Here is a 21,433-nt window from a genome sequence, read left to right as displayed (position 1 = left end):
GGGAAGTGAGGAGAGTGGGGAAGTGGAAGCAGTCTAAGAGAAGGCAGGAGAATGCTGGGCGGCAGGGGGTCTGGATGGACAGTGGACAAGAGAGCCTCTGCCCACACCTTTCTGTGTCAGCTCAGGAAGGAACACAGCTCTTGTCACCTTTGGATAGGCAGAAGCTGGATATCAGGAGGAGTGCGAGGGCTGGGAAAGCCAGCCAGTGTTACCCAGGGAAATGTCACTGGTGCGCATGTGTGTGTCTGTGCGTGTACCTTCTGTGTGAGTGTGTTTATGTCTTTGTGTGTCTTTCTGTGTGTGTGTCTATGTGTCTTTGTGTACATCTGTATCCATGTGTACTTATATATGCTTTGGTGTCTGCCAGTGGGTGAGGTGCCTCTGTGTAGACAGGGGCCAAAAGAGATGGCTTTTTGAGATCTCTGCCAACCCAGTACAGGGATGGATCTTTTCCTCTCTTCTTTCCCTCTACACTTTTCATAAGCACATGGCTCTGCCCTCCCAGGGACCCTGGACAGTCACAGATGGAAGGAAGTTCCTCAGGCTGGGTATGGTGGGGGCTGTGGAGAGGAGGAAGTGCCTAGGATACCTATGGACGGGGCAGGAACTCCATGAGTCTCAGTGCACTTGGGATGGACTCATTGCCCAGGGCTCCTGTGTCTGGCCATCCAGGCAGCGTGGGATAGCGAAGGTGGGGAAACCATCTTCAACAGGTCATGGTGTGCCATGAGGGATCTACAGGGGAGGAACATTGCCACTCTTTCTGCCAAATGACTCAGCTGACTGTTTCCTCCAATCCACGCAACTTCCGAGTGTCAGGACTGTGGGGATATCAAATAGGCTTCTGCCTTCCTTCTGCCAAGTGGCAAATGGGGCATCAGTTATTCAGAGGGCAATGGGGGCAATGGCAGGAGGGGGAGGGATGGGGCAATCTGAGATAAAGGTGGAGGAGACAGGTGGAGGGCAAGATTGAAGAAGCAATTGAACCAGGAGGGAGGGAGCCTTAAGGAACTAAGCAGGGTGACCTCAGGTGGGCCCTCCGAGTCCTGTGATGGTGGATTCTACAGACTGAAGAGGATGATGTGAGTCCTGATCCCATTCTATAGATGGGCAGGCAAAGAAGGAACAGGTGAGGTGGGAAAAGGTGGAGTGGAGGCAAGTGGATAAATGAGGGTTCCCTGCCTCTCCCTGCCTGCCAGCCTCCCCTCTCTGCTTCAGAGGACTGCACTCAGCCCAGGCTAAGGTGGGATGACCCAACACAAGGAACTGGCCTGCCCCATGATTGCCCCCTCAGGATCCTTCAGTGTATAGAGGCATACATGTGTTGTGAGAGAGGGCTTGTGGAGGAGGTTTTATGAGTATCTGTCAGCGACTGTGTGTGTATGAGAGAGTGGGACCAATGATGTGTGTGTGTGGTGGGGGGTGTACCCAGGTGGCTGGGAGCTCATCATGGCATATGCACATATAGGTGTTGATGTGCACCTGTGCAAGGTGTAAGCCAGGTGTGCGTAGGAATGTGGGAGCCCAGGTAGAGAGAAGTGTGGGAGATCGGTGAGGAGAAATGGGAACAGGTGCAGAGAGGTGTGGAAGGGGGCAGAGGGGGACGGAAGGGACAAGGGGAGACAGGGTCAGAGGGGGTACACCGGATAGAGACAGGTGAAGGATAAGCATGACAGGTGAGGAGGGGACAGGACTATGAGAGGGGCTCCCGGGCACAGTTGAGGGGTGAGGAAGTAGGTAAGGAGGCTGCTGGGAGGAACGGAGGGACTGGGGACAAGGGAGAGGGGTCATGGAGGCAGCGGAGAGGACTGTCAGGAGTGCCAGGAGAGTGAAGCCGTAGGGACATGACTGGCAGAGCAGCGGGGGGCAGCACCCCGGGAGCACAGGCTGGAGAGCGTGGGTAAGTGCGGGCGGCGGGGCGCCGTTCCAGGCCTCGGGATGCGGCCCAGGCTGTGTAGGCCAACGTCCCAGCTCGGGTGGAGACGGAGACAGAGCCGGCACAGGGAGGGGGAGCTGGAGAAGGCTGCACTGGGAGCTGAGCCAGGCCGAGGCCCGATGGGTCCCCAGAAGGAGCCCCCTCCCCGACCCCCGCCCGGCCCGCCGGCCGCGCCCCGCCCCGCCTCGCCTCGCCTCGCCTCACCTGCTCTGTGCCCGCTGCGGCTGCGGCTGCGGCGGCGGAGGCAGCGGCTCGGGGCGGCGCATCCCCCGGGGCCGGGGCGGAGCGGGGACGGGGGCGGCTCAGTGCGGCGCTGGGTGGCCCGCTCCCTTGGGCGGCGGTGGCGGCGGCCTCCCGACCGGGACCATCCCGGCCCGGTCCGGCCCGGCCCCGATCCTTCTCGGGCGACAGCGGCGGCAGCAGCAGAGCGGGGAGCTGCCCACAATGCACTGCGCCGCCAGCATCAGCACCAGCCCTGACATCACCTCCTCACCGCCCCGGGCTCTTACATCATCATCCTTGCTCTGACATCACATTCCACTCTGCTCCTTTCTCCGCTACTGCGAATCTACGACTCTCTCTCGGATCGAACTGCTCCGACTCCTAAGGTTCTGCTCACTGGCCTCTGCCATTCACTTGACCGCCACCCCCCAGTAGTGCCGTCACTATTTACCTGTCCCCACAGACCTCACCTGTCCCCATCACCCTTTATCTTCTGCACTCCCAGCGTGTCCCTATCACTCCTCACTTGTTTCCATCAGCCTCAACTAATTCTCCCACAACATCTTCCATACATTCATATTACTTTCCTCTAAATTCATTTCCCCTCACCTGTACCCATCCTCTCATAAGTCCCCTCCCCTTTTCTTCTAACACCATCCCTTACCTATAACTCTTACCTCCCTACCTCCTGGCTCAACCCGGACCTTTCTTTCTTTGGCCCTTTCTCCCATCTGTTGACAAACTCTCTTTGTTTTTCTCACCAAATGGGATGAACACTCCTTACTGTGACATAAAACATTCTCCACAATATGAGCCCAGAGAAGCTATTAATACCCTTCTGGACATTGGATTACTCAACATTCCCTGAGCATACTTTGCATTTTGTTTCTCTCAGTTCCCTTCCTTCCATCCCTCTTGTCCTCAACAAATGCACACTAATTTCAACAATTGTGATGACAGCAATAATAATAGTAGCGATTTACTCCTGCCAGATGCTGTTCTGAGTTTCCACGTGTTGATTCATTTAACCTTCATAACAACCCTTTGAGGTAGCATACTATCATTATGCCCACTTTATTTTATATATTAGCTTTAATTAATTAGTTAGTCTGTGTTGGGTCTTTGTTGCTACACAGGCTTTTTCTAGTTGCAGCAAGCAGGGGCTACTCTCTAGTTGTGATATGCCGGCTTCTCACTGCTACGGCTTCTCTTGTTTGTAGAGCAGGGGCTCTAAAGCGAGCGGGCTTCAGTAGTTGTGCCACATGGGCTTAGTTGCCCTAGCATGTGGAATCTTCCCAGACCAGGGATCGAACCAGTGTCCCCTGCATTGGCAGGAGGATTCTTAACCACAGGATCACTAGGGCAGTCCTTAAATTACTCTTTATTGGAGTATAGTTGCTTTAAAATGTGTTAGTTTCTTCTGTATAGCAAAGTGAATCAACTGTAATATACACATATATGGTCTCTTTTCTGGATTTCCTTCCCATTTAGGTTACCACAGAGCACTGAGTAGAATTCCCTGTGTTATACAGTAGGTTCTCATGAGTTATTTATTTTATACATAGTGTCAATAGTGTATACATGTCAATCTCAATCTCCCAGTTCATCCTTTCCCACCTGTGTTCTCTAGGTCTGTGTCATTATGCCCATTTTATAGATGAGGAAACTAAGATGCAAAGAGGTGGAGTAATTTGCCTTGAGTTACACAAACACAGCTAACAAGTGGCAGAGCTGAAATTCAAACCCTGGTTGCAGGGTCTGTGCCCCTAACCTCCATGCTGGGAAGAAGGGTCACTGAATCTGGAAGAGTAATCATAGGAGGCTTCTTGGAGGAGGTGCACTCAACTGTAATTTGAAGAATATGTAGGGATTTCTCAACTGATGAGTGGGGCCAGGGCAAAGGGTGGGAGGGACTTCCAGGCTGAGAAGACAGCATGTGGTGCGCTGGGGGTGACCTCGTGCCAGGTCATGAATGAACGGCTTTGTGTGCTGAGCTAAGGAGAGTGTTTCCTCTCCATTTAGGTTTTGAAAGCTGGATAACTGATGAGCCATCCAGGTCCCCCTTCAGAATCCAGGGACTCACTTCCCTGGCTGCCTGCGGTGCTGAAGACCAGCTCTCCCCGCTCACTCCCTCTACAGAACTGCCCTTGACCAAGAGAGTTGCCATGCCCAACATCACGTGCCCTTCTGGGGGACATCCCATAGCCAGTCAACGATAGAGCTGTGAATATAAAGGCTTGGCCCCCTCACCCCACCTCAGGGCAGCTCGGAAGGGACATCCCATTTATAAACCACCCCCATAGGATGAGGCAAGGCATCTGTTGAGGCTGCGTCAAAGCTCAGCATCTCCTCTGCCCAGTGCTTCTTCCTTCACCCCCTCCTCAGATGGTGAGCTCAGAGCCCTTCTCATAAGCCTGCTGCATGAGCATCCCTGCCCCAGACTCCGTGTCCAGGAGGCCCAGACCTTTTGAGAAGAAATCACTGAAGAATTTTAAGCAGAGATAAGACACAGTTTGATCAGAGTATTAGGTTAGAACTCTAGGTTGACTTTTTTCCTTTTTAAGGGTTTTACATTTTTTTTGTTGTGCTGCATCTTAGATCTTAGTTCCCTGACCAGGGATCGAACCTGCGGCCCCTGCAGTGGGGGTGTGAGGTCTTAATCACTGGGCCACCAGGCAAGCCCGAGCTTTATTAGTGTTTTAGAGCGTTGCTGTGCTGTCTTCTGGCTCGCATTGCTTCTGATGCGAGGTCTGCAGTTTCCTTATCTTCGCTGTTCTGTGTGTAGTGTTTTCTTCCCTGGCTTGTTTCGCAAGCTTCTCTTGATCACTGGTTTTAAACTATTTGATGATGTACCTTGGTGTCGTTTCTTGCACTTGGAGTTTGTTGAGCTTCTTGTAAATGTGGATTTATAGCTTTCATCGAGTTTGGAAAATTTTTCGCCATGATTTACTCAAATATTTCTTCTGCTCTTCTCTTTCCTTCAGGGACTGCAATATCCTGTCTACTAGGCTGCTTGAAGTTGTCCTGCAGCTCACTGATGCTTTGTTCATTTTTTTCTCAGTCTTTTTTCTCACTGTGTTTCATTTTGGATAGCTTCCATCATTATTTACTCAAGTTTCTTAATCTTTGCTTTTGCGGCATCTAATCTGGTTCGAATCCCATCCAATGTATTTTTTTAACTGTAGTTTATATCTCTAGAAGTTCCATCTGGGCCTTTAAAATTTTTTTCCTATGTTTAATTTTCCTTCTAACTTCTTAAACATATAGAATAATTTTAATAACTCTTTTAATGTACTTGTGTACAAATTTATTATCTGATAAATTTCTGAATCCATTTCAGTTGATGTTTCTCTGCACCGTAGGTCATATTTTCCTGCTCCTTTCCATTCCAAATATTGCTTCCCATTAGCCAAATATTGCTAATTTTACCTTGTGGGGTCCTGGATATTTTTGTGCTTCAGTAAATATTGTTGAGCTTTGTTCCGGGGTGCAATTAATTTACCTAATTTGATCCATCGAGGCTTATGTTTTACGTCTTTGTTAGGAGGGAAGTGAGCAGCGTCTAGTCTGGGCCTAATCTTCCCCACTACTGAGGTAGACCCTTTGGTATCATCTACCCAGTGCACCATGTATCACGAAGCTTTCCATGCCAGCTGGAGGGAAAGGCACGACATCTAGCTTGTGTGAGCTCTGAAGTTTGTTTGGTCTGCCCCTTTCAGATGGTTCTTTTCCCACCTCAGATCGTTTGCTCACAACGTGTGCTGATCAGTCCTCAGCTGACTTTCATGGAGAACCCTCTGAAAGTCCAGGACTCTCTCCTATCCTGTGCTCTGTCCTGCAGACTAGCTGCCTTGGACTCCCTGGGCTCCCCTCTCTGTTTCCTCTGCTCAAGGATCCATGCTTAGCCTGGATCCCTCCTGCTTGCAGCCTAGAAACCCTGCAGGCAGTCCTCCACCTGGCTTGTTTCCGTCTTTCAGGAATCACTGTCCTAGGCTGCCTGATGGCCAATGTTCAGCCAGCATTGTTCTATGTATCCCTTCGTGTTTTTTTGGCTTACTTCACCGATGGGTCAGATGGTAAAGACTTTGCCTGCAATGCAGGAGACCAGGGTTCGATCCCTGGGTCAGGAAGAGCCCCTGGAGAAAGGAAATGGCTACCCACTGCAGTATTCTTGCCTGGAGAATACCATGAACAGAACAGCCTGATGGGCTACAGAAGTCCATGGGGTTGCAAAGAGTCAGACACAACTGAGCAGCTAACACTTTCACTTTTCAACATACTGCGAAGGGAACCATCAACAAGATGAAAAGGCAATCTACAAAGTGGGAGAAAATATTGCAAATCATATATCTGATAAGGGGCTAATATCTAAAAAATACACAGAATTCATACAACTTTTAAAAGTCCAATTTAAAAAGGGGTAGAGGAGACTTCCCTGGTGGTCCAGTGGTTAAAATCCACCTGCCAATGCAGGGTACACAGGTTCGATCCCTGGTCCCAGAAGATTCCACATGCTGCAGGACAGCTAAACCCATGTGCCACAACTACTATGCCCAAGTGCCCTAGAGTCTGTGCTCTGCAACAAAAGAAGCCACAGCAAGAAGCCTCTGCACTGCAAGAAGAATAGCCCCAATGCCCTGCAACTAAAGAAAACCCGTGTGCAGTAATGAAGACCCAGTGCAGCCAACTAATTAATTAATTGAATTGAAAATATTTTTAAAAAGTGGGCAGAGAATTTGAATAGACACTTTTCCAAAGAAGACATGTAAATGGCCAACATGTATGTGAAAAGGTGCCTAACATGTCGAGGAGCAATTAAGCCTGTGCACAGCAACTATTGAACCTGTGCTCTAGAACCTGGGAGCTGCAATTGCTGAGCCCATGTGCCACAGCTGTTGAAGCCTGCTCACCTAGAGCCCATGCTCTGTGACAGGAAAAGCCACGGCAACCAGAAGCCCAAGCACAGCAACTAGAGAGTAGCCCCTGATTGCCGCCAACTCAGGGAAATGCAAATCAAAATCACAATGAGATGCTACCTCACACTTGGTAGGATGGGTGTCATCAAAAAGATAAGAGGGAGTTCCCTGTCAGTCCAGTGGTTAGAACTCTGAACTTTCACTGCCATGAACCTGGGATCAGTCCCTAGACAGGACGTGCAGTACAGACCAAAAAATAATTAATTAAAAGACAAGAAATAACAAGTGTTGGTGAGGATATGAAGAAAAGGGAACCCTTGTGAACTGTTGGTAAAGATTGTGTGTGTATAATGGAATATTATTCAACCATGGAAAAAGAAATCCAGCCAGTCCCAGCAACATGGATGGAATTTGAAGGCATTAAACTGAATGAACTAAGTCAGACAGAACAGTACAAATACTGTATCATGTCACTTATATGTGACATCTGAAAAAAAAAAAGACATCATAGACACGGAGAAAAGATTGGTAGTTACCAGAAGTGGGGGGATTCCCTGATGGCTCAGACAGTAAAGAGTCTGCCTGCAGTTCGGGAGACCTGAGTTTGATCCCTGGGTCTGGAAGATCTCCTGGAGAAGGAAATGGCAACCCACTTCAGTATTCTTGTCTGGAAAATCCCATGGATGGAGGAGCCTGGTGGACCATAGTCCAAAGGATTGCAGAGTCAGACACGACTGAGCAACTTCACTCTCACTTTCAGAGAGGGGTGTGGTGGTGGGTGAAGTGAGTTGAGGTGGTCAAAAGATAGAAACTTCCAGTAATAAGATGACTAAGTCCTGGTAACGGTGACTGTCGTTAACAAACTGTATTATATACTTGAAATTTGCTAAAGTTGGACATTATTTTGCTGACAAAGGTCCATATAGTCAAAGCTATGGTTTTTCCAGCAGTCATGTATGGATATAAGAGTTGGACCTTAAAGAAAGCTGAGTGCTGAAGAACTGATGCATTTGAACTGTGGTGTTGGAGAAGACTCTTGAGAGTCCCTTGGACTGCAAGATCAAACCAGTCAATCCTAAAGGGAATCAGTCCTGAATATTCATTGGAAGGATTGATGCTGAAACTGAAACTCCAATACTTTGGCCACCTGATGTGAAGAACTGACTCATTGGAAAAGACCCTGATACTGGGAAAAACTAAAGGCAGGAAGAGAAGGAGATGACAGAGGACGAGGTGATTGGATGGCATTACCGAGTCGATGGACATGAGTTTGAGCAAGCGCTGAGAGTTGGTGATGGACAGGGAAGCCTGGCGTGCTGCAGTCCATGGGGTCACAAAGAGTCGGACATGACTGAACAACTGAACTGAACTGAACAGGATAGATCTTAAAAGCTCTCAACACAATAAATAAATTTGTGACTATGTGTGGTAATGGGCATGAACTAAACTTATTGTGGTGATCATTTCAAAATACACAGGTGTATCATATCATTATATACCTGAAACTAACAAAATGTAACATGTCAATTATCTCTCAACTTTAAAAGCCCACTTAAGGGGTTTCCCTTGCGGCTCAGGCATGAAGGATCTGCCTGAGAGTGCAGGAGACGTAGATTTGATCCTTGATCTGGGAAGATCCCACATGCTGAGGAGCAATTAAGCCCATGCACAGCAACTATTGAGCCGTGCTCTAGAACCTGGGAGCTGCAATTACTGAGCCCATGTCCCATGGCTGCTGAAGCCTGCTCACCTAGAGCCCATGCTCCATAACAGAAGCCACAGCAACCAGAAGTCTGAGCACCACAACTGGAGAATAGCCCCTGATTGCTGCAACTAGAGGGAAGCCCGAGAAATGATAAAGACCCAGCACAGCCAAAAATATATAAATTAATGGAATTATAAAACAAAGAAAATGCAATGCAGGAAGAAGCTACAAGCCTTCTTCAGTTACTGAAATATTTAAAAAATAATCCACTTAAGAGAAGCATAACAAACAAAAGAAGCGGGGTGGGGGGGGCAGGGAAGTATACTAAAGGACAAAAGAAGATAATAGGGAAAGCTTCCAAACCTGTAAGTAATCACAATAAATAAGAATGGATGAAGTTCATTAATTAACAGACCATCAGCTTTTTAAAAATGTAAATATGGCTGCTTACTAAAGATGCATTTGGAATACAGAAAGGTTGAACAAAAGGTGTAAAAATATATGAGTCCAAAAGAATTTTAAAAAGTGGGTCAAACTTTATAAGGACAAAAAAGGATACCACTCAGAACTTGTATTCACCTACTAGTCTCAGAATACAAAATAAAAATAGTTAAAATTATAGGAAAAAAATTTTTAATTCACTCTCAAAGGGAGGATTTAACAAAATTACCCCAATAATTGATACTTGTTAGCAAGCAAGATCCAACTAGTCCATCCTAAAGGAAATCAGTCCTGAATATTCATTGGAAGGACTGATGCTGAAGCTGAAACTCCAATACTCTGGCCACCTGATACAAAGAACTGACTCATTTGAAAAGACCCTGATGCTGGGAAAGATTGAAGGTGGGAGGAGAAGGGGACGACAGAGGATGAGATGGTTGGATGGCATCACTGATTTGATGGATATGAGTTTGAGCAAGCTCTGGGAGTTGGCAACAGGGAGGACAGGGAGGGCTGGCGTGCTGCAATCCATGGGGTTGCAAAGACTCGGACACGACTGAGTGACTGAACTGAACTGAACTGAGCAAGCCATTTGTTATAGTTTTAGTTTTCAAATATTCTATATCCTTACTAATTTTTTTTTCCATTTGATTTATCAATTACTGGTGTAATTCTGTTAAATTCTCCCTGCAGCCAACTCCCACTCCCAGCCCAGCCCTCCATAGTCTGCTTTCTGTTTCTCTAAACACAGCCTTTCCGGACATTTCATCTAACTGCAGTCATGCACTGGGTACTCTTCTGTTCCTGATACTAGGACATAAGTTGGATACACTGACCTGCACACCACCCTGGCTCCCCGCTCCCGTCACTTAGTGCCGCATCCCTCCAACTCAGGCCTCTGCACTGAGCCAGGATCTGAGCGGCCAGCCGTGGCTGGCTCTGCATCCTGACCACCTCAGCTGTGGGCAAAGATTCAATCGCAGGGCCGTTTCCCACCTGGAGAAACAGACAAAATACCCCTCTCCTCTTTCTCCTTCAGCCTGAGGTGGGACAGGGATGCCAGGCCCCTCGGAAGTGTGGGTCCTAAGGAGATGGAGGCTGGCTTCTTTTCTTGAAGACACAGAGGCGGAAGCAAGATGCTTTGTGTCTCTACATGCACGTGCTCCTCCTGGGAGGCGAGAACCGCAGACAGTGTGACTGAGCGTGAGGAGGGTGCCCTCAAGGTCGCTGACCCCTGGGGCCCGCCTCCTAAGGGTGCATGTGTGACTGTGTGTGAGAAGGTGCCGGGAGCTCTGGTGCACAGCTGTGCACACGTTTCCCCATGGTCTTATCTTAAGCACTGAGCCTATCAGAGGACACAGGTAGTCTAAGATTTCTTTGCCTTCTCTTTGTGTCCTTGGATTTAAAAAAAAAATGATAATTGTGTCTCATCACTTTTGAAATTATTGTCCTAAGTTTGTGTCATTTTCATTGGAAAATGAAAATTGTTCTTAGAAGTGAGACATGATGTGTTTGCCTGGCTCCCTGCAGATCCTGCTTCCATCAGATTAGCTTAGGGCTGAGCAGATTACAAAGTGCTACCAAACACAGCTGCTCGTTTCATCCTCTCAGTCATTCAGCAAACATCTGATGAATGTTTCCTACAGCCTAGGTACAGCTCTAGAAGATGGGGATACAGCAGTCAGCAGAGAAAAATGTCTGCCTTCTTGGGGACTTACCTTCTACTGGGTGGAGAAAGACATGCAACAAGATTAATCAATTATATGGTAGTGAGAAGAGACCAGGCGGAGGAGGGTGGCTGGGATGGGAGGCTGCCACATTGAAGAGGGTGCTCAGGAAGGTAACCTGAACAGACTTGAAGGAGGAGAGGGAGTGACCAGGGACCGCTCTGGGAGAAAAGGGCTCCTGCCTGCTCAGGCACCTCAGTCATGTGCAACTCTATGCAACCCCATGGACTGTAGCCCACCAGGCTCCTCAGTCCATGGGATTCTCCAGGCAAGAATACTGGAGAGCCCTCCTCCAGGACATCTTCCTGACCCAGGGATTGAAGTTGTGTTTCTCAAGTCTCCTGCATCAACAGATGGGTTCTTTACCACTAGCACCACCTGGGAAGCCTGAAAAGGGCTCCAGAGGACAGCCAATGCTGAGGATCTGAGGCAAGAACATGCCCAGCTTGAGGAAGAGGCAGCGAGGCTGCGGAACAGACGCTGAGGCTCAAGGAGCTGGGATGACAGAGGTGAGAGAGGTGCCAGGTCCTGGGGGGCTGCTGAGCCCCTGAGGGGGTTGGGGTTTTACCCCAAGTGAGATGGGAGCCTTTGGAGGTTTGGCCGAAGAGGGTCATGACCTAACTACTGGGTTTACAGGTCACCCTGCTGGAGACCAGACTGTGTAGCAGGAAAGGGGATGGACTGTGGGGAGGCTGAGAGAGGTGGTGGAGGCTTGGAGGAGGGGGTGGCAGTGGAGGTGGAGGGTGTGTTCCCCTCCAGGACCTTATTGGGTTTTCCAGGGCCAGACCCCTCTCCCAAATCCTCTGCTTTAGCTCCTCTGTGAAGTACCTACTACTGCACAATTGCAATCATTTCACACGCTAGCAAAGGAATGCTCAAAATTCTCCAAGCCAGGCTTCAACAGTACGTGAACCAAGAACTTCCAGATGTTCAAGCCTGATTTAGAAAAGGCAGAGAGGAACCAGAGATTAAATTGCCAACATCCGTTGGATCATAGAAAAAGCAAGAAAATTCCAGAAAAGCATCTTCTTCTGTTTCATTCACTACACTAAAGCCTTTGACTGTATGGATCACAACTCTGCAAAATTTGTAGAGATAGGAATCCCAGACCACCTTATCTGCCTCCTGAGAAACCTGTATGCAGATCAAGAAGCAACAGTTAGAACTGAACATGGAACAATGGACTGGTTCAAAATTGGGGAAGGAGTACATCAAGGCTGTATATTTTCACACTGCTTATTTAACTTATATGCAGAGTACATCATGCAAAATGCCGGACTGGATGAAGCACAAACTGGAATCAGTACTGCAGGAGAAATATCAATAACCTCAGGTATGCAGATGACACTACCCTTATGGCAGAAAGCAAAGAGGAACTGAAGAGCCTCTTTATGAAAGTGAAAGAGAGTGAAAAAGCTGGCTTAAAACTCAACATTCAAAAAACTAAGGTCATGGCATCTGGTCCCATCACTTCATGGCAAATAGATGGTGAAACAATGGAAACAGTGCCAAACTTTATTTTCTTAGACTCCAAAATCACTGCAGATGGTGACTACAGTCATGAAACTAAAAGACACTTACTCCTTGGAGGAAAAGCTATGACTAAGCTAGACAGCATATTAAAAAGCAAAGACAAAACTTTGCCAACAAATGTCCGTGTAGTCAAAGCTATGATTTTTCCAGTAGTCATGTATGGATGTGAGAGTTGGACCATAAAGAAGGCTGAGCGCTGAAGAACTGATGTTTTTCAACTGTGATGTTTGAGAAGACTCTTGAGAGTCCCTTGGACAGCAAGAAGACCAAACGGGTCAATCCTAAAAAAGGAAATCAGTCCTGAATATTCATTGGAAGGACTGATGCTGAAGCTCCAATACTTTGACCACCTGATGTGAAGAACCGACTCATGAGAAAAGACTCTGATGGCGGGAAAGACTGAGGCAGGAGGAGAAGGGGACAACAGAGGATAAGATGGTGGGATGGCATTGCCGACTCCATGGACATGAATTTGAGCGAGCTCTGGGAGATGGTGAAGGACAGGGAGGCCTGGCGTGCTGCAGTCTATGGGGTTCCAAAGACTGAGCGACTGAACAACCACCACCCAAGCCAGACCCCTCTCCCAAATCCTCTGCTTTAGCTCCTCTCTGAAGTACCTAGATAATAGTATCTGCCTGCTTTCTGAGTTGTTTGGCAGATGCTCAAGCCACCACCCACCAAATGGAAGAAATTAACTACCTGATGACTACGATTAACTACCTGATGACCATGAGCACGTGGCCCACACACCTACTGGAACCTTAACCCCTGACACAGGGCTCTGTTACCTCAGCATCAACCAATCCGACAACTGTGCAGGAACATACCATACCCTGGGACTCCCGGCCCTCACCCGGTTTTAAAAATGCTCTCTTGTACCCCAGCAGGGAGTTTGGGTGTTTTGAGCCCCCTGTCCTGAATTCCCTGCTTTTGGGGCCTGGCAGTAATCTCTACTCTTTCCTTCACCCACAACCCCGTGTCCGCAGAGGGGCTTTACTGGGAAACCGGGAGCTGACCCAAGGCTGGCTGCTCCACAGGCTGGCTTCAAAGTTTGGAGATATTTGGAAGAGAGAACCGGTAGGAGTTGCTGACGGACTGGGTATAGGAGCTGATGAAAAGGGAAGAGTAAAAATTGACTCCAAGGTTTGGGACCTTAGGAGCTCGGAGGAAGGAGTCGCCTTTAGCAGAGATGGGGGAAACCTGGGGGCGGCAAGGGGCCATGAGTGAGGAGGCAAGGACCCCCGCCTTCTGCCTGGCGGTGTTAAAGAAGTCCGGGAGGCGCTGGGTCCCCAGACGTGCATATCCTTGGCGTCAACAATTTACAGGTGTGGACCCTCCGGAAGGAAGGCTCCGCAGGACGGTGGGTGGGGCCGGGGCGCTGGTAGCCCGCGGGCGCCCCGGGGCGCGGAGAGGGGCTCGCGGCGGCTGGAGCGCCGGGAACCAGCCCGCAGGCACTGTTCCTCTGATGGACCATCCGCGGCGGACGCGAGGACAGGGAGCCGGACGTAGGGATCGTGTCCCGGCTGTGGCGCTTCGGGGCGGTTCTTTCTGAGCAGTGGCGGCTGCTGAGCAGGATGTGAGCGGTGAGGCTGCCAGGGCGCGGGCGGCAGGGAAGGCGAGGGCGGCTCTGGCCCCTCGACAGAAACTGCGCTCAGTCCGTGCCGCTGGGCTCGCCCACCGGCGGGGAAGCTCCGGGCGGGGTCCTACTGCGGCCAGGGATCAGACCGCGTGCGTCCGACCCGGGAGCCCACTCCCCGCATTGGTACTATCTTGACCTTTTGGGTCCTTCGTGGAGAACTGCTTGGGCTCCTTCCGGAGGCTTTTGTAGGAGCAGGATGGGAGGGGGCCGCGCTGACCTCTTCTCTCTCACCTAGCACAGAGCTTCCCTTTCACGTAGAGGTATCCTTGACCCGACAGACCCCAGGTCCGGAGAACACCGTCTCTCTCAGATTCCCTGATCAGACTGTTGCCAGTGCCTCCTGCTCCTGCGGCGAGGTAGTCCCGTATCCTGGCTGGTTTTCTGCTTTGGAAAGGGTGCCAGAACTCTCGCACTTCTCAGAAAACCTCAGGGGTGTGTCCCCCTTTTCCCTCCCATGGGCAGAGCCGGGATCTGTAGGACCCAATGCAGTTCTGAGAGACCTCTTTATTTGAATTTGATTTTTGACTGCCCTGGCTCTTCATTGCTGCGCACGGGCTTCTCATTGCAGTGACCTCTTTTGTTGAGGAACCTGGGTTTGGTAGTTGTGGCCTGTGGGCTTAGTTGCTCCACGACGGGCACGTGGAATCTCCTCTGTTCAGGGATGGAATCCATGTACTCTGCCTTGGCAAGTGGATTCTTAACGACTGGGTCACCAGGGAAGTCCCTGGGGCATCCTCTTGAAAATGATGCATCACGAAGTTGCTGGTGCTTTGGGAAGGGCCTGTGCTCAACAGTGTTCTGAGGGAGCTTGTTGAAAATGCAGATTCTAGGATAAAACCTTTGAGTCCATTTTTAATGAGCTCTCCAGTTATTCTGCTCTGCTCTGGGGCAAGTGACCCTTATGCTCCCAGTGGGTGACATCGAATCAAGCTGGAAAGCTGGGATCCTGGCCCTGTGACCCCAGGATCTCCCCTGCCTTCACACCACCTCCCACTGGTTACACTTTGCTTTCAGGCGGTGATTCTCAAACTCGCCTGGGTATGAGAATCACCTGGAGAGCCCAGTCAGTGATCCAGGCTCATCGATACCTGGGTCTTTGTAGTTGATCTGGTTCTCAGGTGGTTCTCACCCCCACCAAAGCCTGAGAGCCTGTGGGGCCCTAGGTTCCTTGCGCGGGGCAGCCTCTTGCTCCTCCTGCCTGTCCCCACCAGGGATGTGATTCCTCCTCCTCTCCACCTCTGATCACTGACCCGCAGTGAGTCCCTCCATCTCACCTGTACCACTCCTGTCGTTGGTCACATTCCACCCCCCTGCACAGGACTGCATTTTCCTTGCAGGCTCTTCCATTTCCTTAATTCACAGAAGCCTAGTGTTGGGTGGGCCCTTGGAGGCCATCTCTCTGTCCCCTCCCCTTCCCTGAGCAGTGTGGGCCTGGGGGTATCTAGGGCAGAGGAGAGGAACTGAAGCCCAGGGTGGGCCCCTGACCAGCTTTCCCTCAACCACAGGGGAAGAGGCTGCTGGAGGCGACAAGCTCATCCATGATCGGGACCTGGCCTGGCTGCAGCAGGCAGATGGTGAGTGGTCCCCCGTCCTGCCTGCGAACTCCCCTGGGGTCCTAGATCCCCTGGACCTGCCTGGCTCCCCGCCTCCAAGGGACTCCCTAAGTTCCCTTCTCACCACAGCCAGACTGTGTCGTGTATCCTTCACAAACCTGAGGGTGAGCCTTGGTCTCCTTTCTTCCCAGTGGTTGTGGCAGAAGTGACCCAGCCCTCTCTGGGGGTAGGCTATGAGCTGGGCTGGGCAGTGGCCCTCCACAAACCAGTCCTGTGCCTGTTTCACCCAAAGTCTGGCCGAGGTGAGCTCCTCCCAGCCCTGGCCTCCTTTCCCAGCTCTGAGGTCCCTGCCCTCCTCTCCTTCCTTGGGGGGCTCTGAGCACAGTGCCCACCCCAGAAAGGGATGGGAAAGGGAAGGGCAACAGGCAATGTGGGAGCAGAGTGTGGGAGGCAAGGAGGAGTGTGGGGGGGAGGGGGAAATGTTGGACGGGGAGGGGTGCTGGGGGGAGGAGAACTGTGGGAGGGGGAGGAGAACTGTGGGAGGAGGAGGGGGAGTGTTGGGGGGGAGTGGCGGGGGGAGCCACCTCCACCGGCCTCCTCCTTCCTAGTGCTCTCAGCCATGACCTGGGAGCGGTCGATGGCTCCAGGTTCCAGGTGTGTGACTAGCCGGAGGCAGAGGCGAAGGTGGTGGTTCTTCCCAAGCAGGTGGGTGCCTCTCCTCACCCAACTGTTTGACTTCACCCCAGTTTATGAAATTCTCCCGAACCCAGACTTGCTCTAGTACCTTTCCTGCCTCTTAGCCCCAGTACAGACACACGGTATGTTTTCAATTCTAGCTTTATGTCTGTGTGAGTGTGGAGGTGGGTGCACGTCAGAAATAATCTTCTTAGCACCCTGCTTCACTTCAATATGTAGAGCCCCTTAAAGGTCTGCAGGCCCCCAAGAGAAGAATACTTCACAAGGCCCTCAAGCTCCCCCCAGGAACATTCATGAGTTTGCAGGAAGCTGGTCTTGGGGGATGCCATTCCTCTGTCACTGATGCTGTACTGGACACCTAAGTATCCACTGATGGATGAACACATAAAGGAAATGTGTATGTGTATATAGTGTGTATGTACACACACACACACACACACACACACACACAATGGAATATTGTTCAGCCATGAAAAGGAACTCTTGCCCACTGCAACCACATGAGAAAATGATGTAAGGAAAATAAATCAGACAGAAAAACACAAATACTGTAACATATCACATGTGAGTTTTTTTAAAAAAATGACCTCAGATACAGAGAACAGATGGTTGTTTGCAGAAGTGAGGGGTGGAGGTTGAAGTAGGTTGAGGTGGTCAAAAGGTACAAACTTCCTAATAAGATAATTAAGTCCTAGGGAAGTAATATACAGCGTGGTGAATATAGTTAACAATACTGCATTCTATATTTGAACGTTGCAAGAGAGTAGATCTTAGTTTTCAACAAAAGAAAATAATTTACTGTGTGGTGATGGATGTTAACTACACTTACTGCGGTGGTCATCTCAAAATACACACATGTATCATATTATATTGCATACCTGAAACTAATGTTATATGTCAGTTATATCCAGTATTTTAAAAAATCTGCATAAGACAAAGCATGGCAAATAAAAAATAGAAAAAGGCATAGTAAGTAAAAGCACAAAAGGGACAGTGGGAAACACTTCCAAACATGTATGTAATCAAAATAAATGATGACATTTCATTGAGTAAAAAGAGCATTGACTCTTTAGTAAGCAGCTTATTACCTGCATTTTTACAGACACACTTGGAATATAGAAAGGTTGAAATGAAAAACAAAAATATGAGCCCAGAAGGATGTATTAGGAATAAAAGTAGATCACATGAGGACCAAAAGTGTACCACCAAGAACAAAGAAGAGTTCTGGACTTGTACTCGTCTACTAGTCTCAGAATACAAAGTAAGTATAGTTGAAATTAAAAGAAAAAAATCCACTGCCAACAGGATAGTTACATCAGTAATTGATGGGCAAAAAATAGTAAGAATATAGAAGATTTGAAAAAAAAAAAAACCGTAAATAGCAAGCTTGATCTGATGTGTATGTGGGTATAGACTTCTATATGTATTATATAAATACTGTATTATGTATTGTATCTGGTTTAGCTTTATCTTAGATATTATATTATCTATTATATATAGATACTAATATAAATAGATGTTATATATGATAGTATATATGTATATCTGTAATACATGTTAAGATATGGATCTGAAATAGATATAACAAAATTTAAGGCTGGATAAAACTGGATAGTGGCTACAAGGGTATTTGATATACTATTCTCCATACTTTTCTCAGACTTGCTATGTTTTGTAATAAATTTTAAAATTCTTAATTATTCCTCAGAAAATACAAACTTGAGTCCTAAGGCTGAGTTTCCTCTTTTGGCCTCTGTAGATTCCTGACACAGGGAAGCAGAGGACTAGGACTCCAGATGCTCTTCACTTTCATAAAACTGTCCTCATGAATGACGTCACCAGCAAGAAAACATCCTAGCCACAGGGATGGGGAGGAACTCAGACTAAGAATGTACCTGAGTTAGGTGGGTATGGTGTAGATTAGGGCAGAGAATCTCAGCCCTGCTTCCTCTCCAACATATCTGAAAAAGGAAAGTCACCTATGGAAAAACAAACAAAATCCAGGGAAGGTACATCTGGTCCCTGTGGCTTCTTCTTGGCTGGAGGTGATGTGTGATCCAGGTGTTAAAGCTGGAGCGTGAGGTTGAACCTGAAGAGATCCTGCACGTGCTTAACTTCTGCTTTCTCTGAATCTCTGCACCCTTCACATGTCCCTCCATAACATTCATTTGACTTCTCTTCTTGAGTTAACTCTGGTCCTTCCCAAGCCAAATGGAGTCTCAGGTCTCAGACTCCTCTTCACCCCTGTTTTATAGCTGCTCTAGTGCCCACGGAGTGTCTCACATAGAACACATGCTTTAAAAATGGATCCCCACAGCTATAGATTTAAAGAGATTTAAGAGGCATATAAACAATGAGTAAGGTGAAACCACATGACTAGGGATGCGCATTTGGGTGATAACTTCCTGTGTTTCTTTATGGTTTTATGTCCTTTTTTTTTGTTCTTCCTGTAAAAGTAAGGGCAGAGGTTCATTTGGAGGGAGTAAGGAGGCCATGATTATAATCGAACCCATGCAAGTTTCTGGGTGGCTGAAGATTTCTCTCTTGATGTGCATGAGTGGTGGTTACAGAGTATTTTATGAGTGGTTTTTTTTTTTAATTATTGTTTTATTTTTGGCCGTGTTGTATCTCTGTTGCTGTGCTGGTTTTTGCTATCGTTCTGGAAAGTCAAAGGTGCTCTCTTGTTGCTGGCGCTTGGGCTTCTCATTGCGGTGGCTTCTCTTGTCAGGAGCACGGGCTCTGGGGCACGCGGGCTTCAGCAGCTGTGGCTCCCTGGCTCCAGAGCACAGGCTCAGCAGTCGTGGTGCACAGGCTCAGTGGGGTGTGTGGCATCTTCCTGGAGCAGAGATCGAACCCACGACTCCTGCATCGGCAGGCCAATTTTTAACCACTGGACCACCAGGGTAGTCCTGTTTTATTTTAAATATTTGTTTATTTGGCTGTGCTGGGTCTCAGTTGCAGCATGTGAGATCTTAGTTCCTTGCCCATGATTGAATCCGGGCCCCTGCAGTGGGAGCAAAGTCTTAACCACCAGACTACTGGGAAGTGTCTAAAGAGGATTTTATTAGACTTCAGTTGTTAAGGTGGTTTTCTCAGGTGAGTTTTATATTATAATAACATTTTTATTGGTGTATTCAATGAACAAATGAATGAATGGTTCTGGGCATTGAGCATGGTGGTTGCTAACATCAAAATAGAGACATCCAGATACTCTGTGCCCCATGGTGGGAGCACACACCACCACCTGTGAGGTAGTCTTGCCTCAGATTGAACCTGAATCTGATTACACCTCTAGATCCAACTCCAGTTTATAGCATCAAGGAACATTTTAAATGTCAGTACAGAAATATCATCAGCAAACTCCAGGCTGCAGAAACCTCTACAGGACAAATGAGGGGAAGAGAGAAGATATGCAGGGGGAACCTGTTGATCAAAACAGACTTAAAAGGCATGTCAGCCAGTCACAATACGTGGACTTGATGTGGCTCATTTTAAATAAATTGTAAACAAATATTTGTAACATTTCTAAGACAAATTGAAAATTTGAACATTGATGAATTATTTGATGACAGTAAGAAAATCTTACAAAGTTTTTCAACCCTGATATGTTTACTTTTTTCTGTATTTTTATTACGATTTTAAAAAATATCTTTTAGAGACACATATTAAAATATTTACAAATGGGGACTTCTTTGGTGGTCCAGTGGTTAGGACTCTGCACGTCCCCTGCATGGGGGCACAGGTTTGATCCTTGACTGGGGAACTAAGATCCCACATGCCATGTGACGTGGCCTATATATATATATTTACAAATGTAATAATATGATCTTGAATTTGTATCACAACAGTACAGTGAGGAAGTTGAATATGCATATACATGAAACAAGACATAAATTGGTCATGAACTAATTGTTGAATCTCATTATACTATTTTCAGTACTTCCTTATTGCCTTTTTAAAAATTATTGCCTTTTTAAAAACAGCTTTATGAGGAATAACTTATATCAGTAAAATCTGCCAGTTGTGAGTATTCAGTTTAATGTAAACTTGTAGGGTTGTGCAGTCATCCTTACAGTCCAGTTTTAGAACATTTCCATCACCACAGAAGGTTTCCTTGGCCCTACTCTGCAGTCAGTGCCTGCTCCCAGTCCCAGCTGGGATGACTCCTTAGTCTGCTTTCTGTTTCTCTAAACACGCCCCTTCCGGACATTTCATCTAACTGCAGTCATGCACTGGGTACTCTTCTGTTCCTGACACTAGGACATAAGTTGGATACACTGACCTGCACACCACCCTGACTCCCCGCTCCCGTCACTTAGTGCCCCATCCCTCCAACTCAGGCCTCTGCACTGAGCCAGGATCTGAGCGGCCAGCCGTGGCTGGCTCTGCATCCTGACCACCTCAGCTGTGGGCAAAGATTCAATCGCAGGGCCTTGTTTCCCACCTGGAGAAACAGACAAAATACCCCTCTCCTCTTTCTCCTTCAGCCTGAGGTGGGACAGGGATGCCAGGCCCCTCGGAAGTGTGGGTCCTCAGGAGATGGAGGCTGGCTTCTTTTCTTGAAGACACAGAGGCGGAAGCAAGATGCTTTGTGTCTCTACATGCACGTGCTCCTCCTGGGAGGCGAGAACCGCAGACAGTGTGACTGAGCGTGAGGAGGGTGCCCTCAAGGTCGCTGACCCCTGGGGCCCGCCTCCTAAGGGTGCGTGTGTGACTGTGTGCGAGAAGGTGCCGGGAGCGCTGGTGCACAGCTGTGCACACGTTTCCCCATGGTCTTATCTTAAGCACTGAGCCCATCAGAGGCCAGAGGTAGCCTAAGATTTCCTTTCCTTTTCTTTGTGTATTTTTGAAAGTATTTTTTAAAAAATATTCTTTATTGTGTCTTTTTAGAGATTTATTTACTTATTTGGCTCTGCTGAGTCTTAGCTGTGACATGCAGGATCTTTCCTGCAGCATGTGGGATCTTTGGGCATGTGGGATCTAGTTCCGTGACCAGGGGTCAAACCCAGGCCCCTGGTGTTGGAAGAACCTTAACCACTGGACCACCAGGAAAGTCCCTGTGTCT

Source organism: Capricornis sumatraensis, chromosome 22 (assembly GCF_032405125.1).
Source record: "Capricornis sumatraensis isolate serow.1 chromosome 22, serow.2, whole genome shotgun sequence".
NCBI classification, from domain to species: domain Eukaryota; kingdom Metazoa; phylum Chordata; class Mammalia; order Artiodactyla; family Bovidae; genus Capricornis; species Capricornis sumatraensis.
This window is presented reverse-complemented; position numbering follows the sequence as displayed.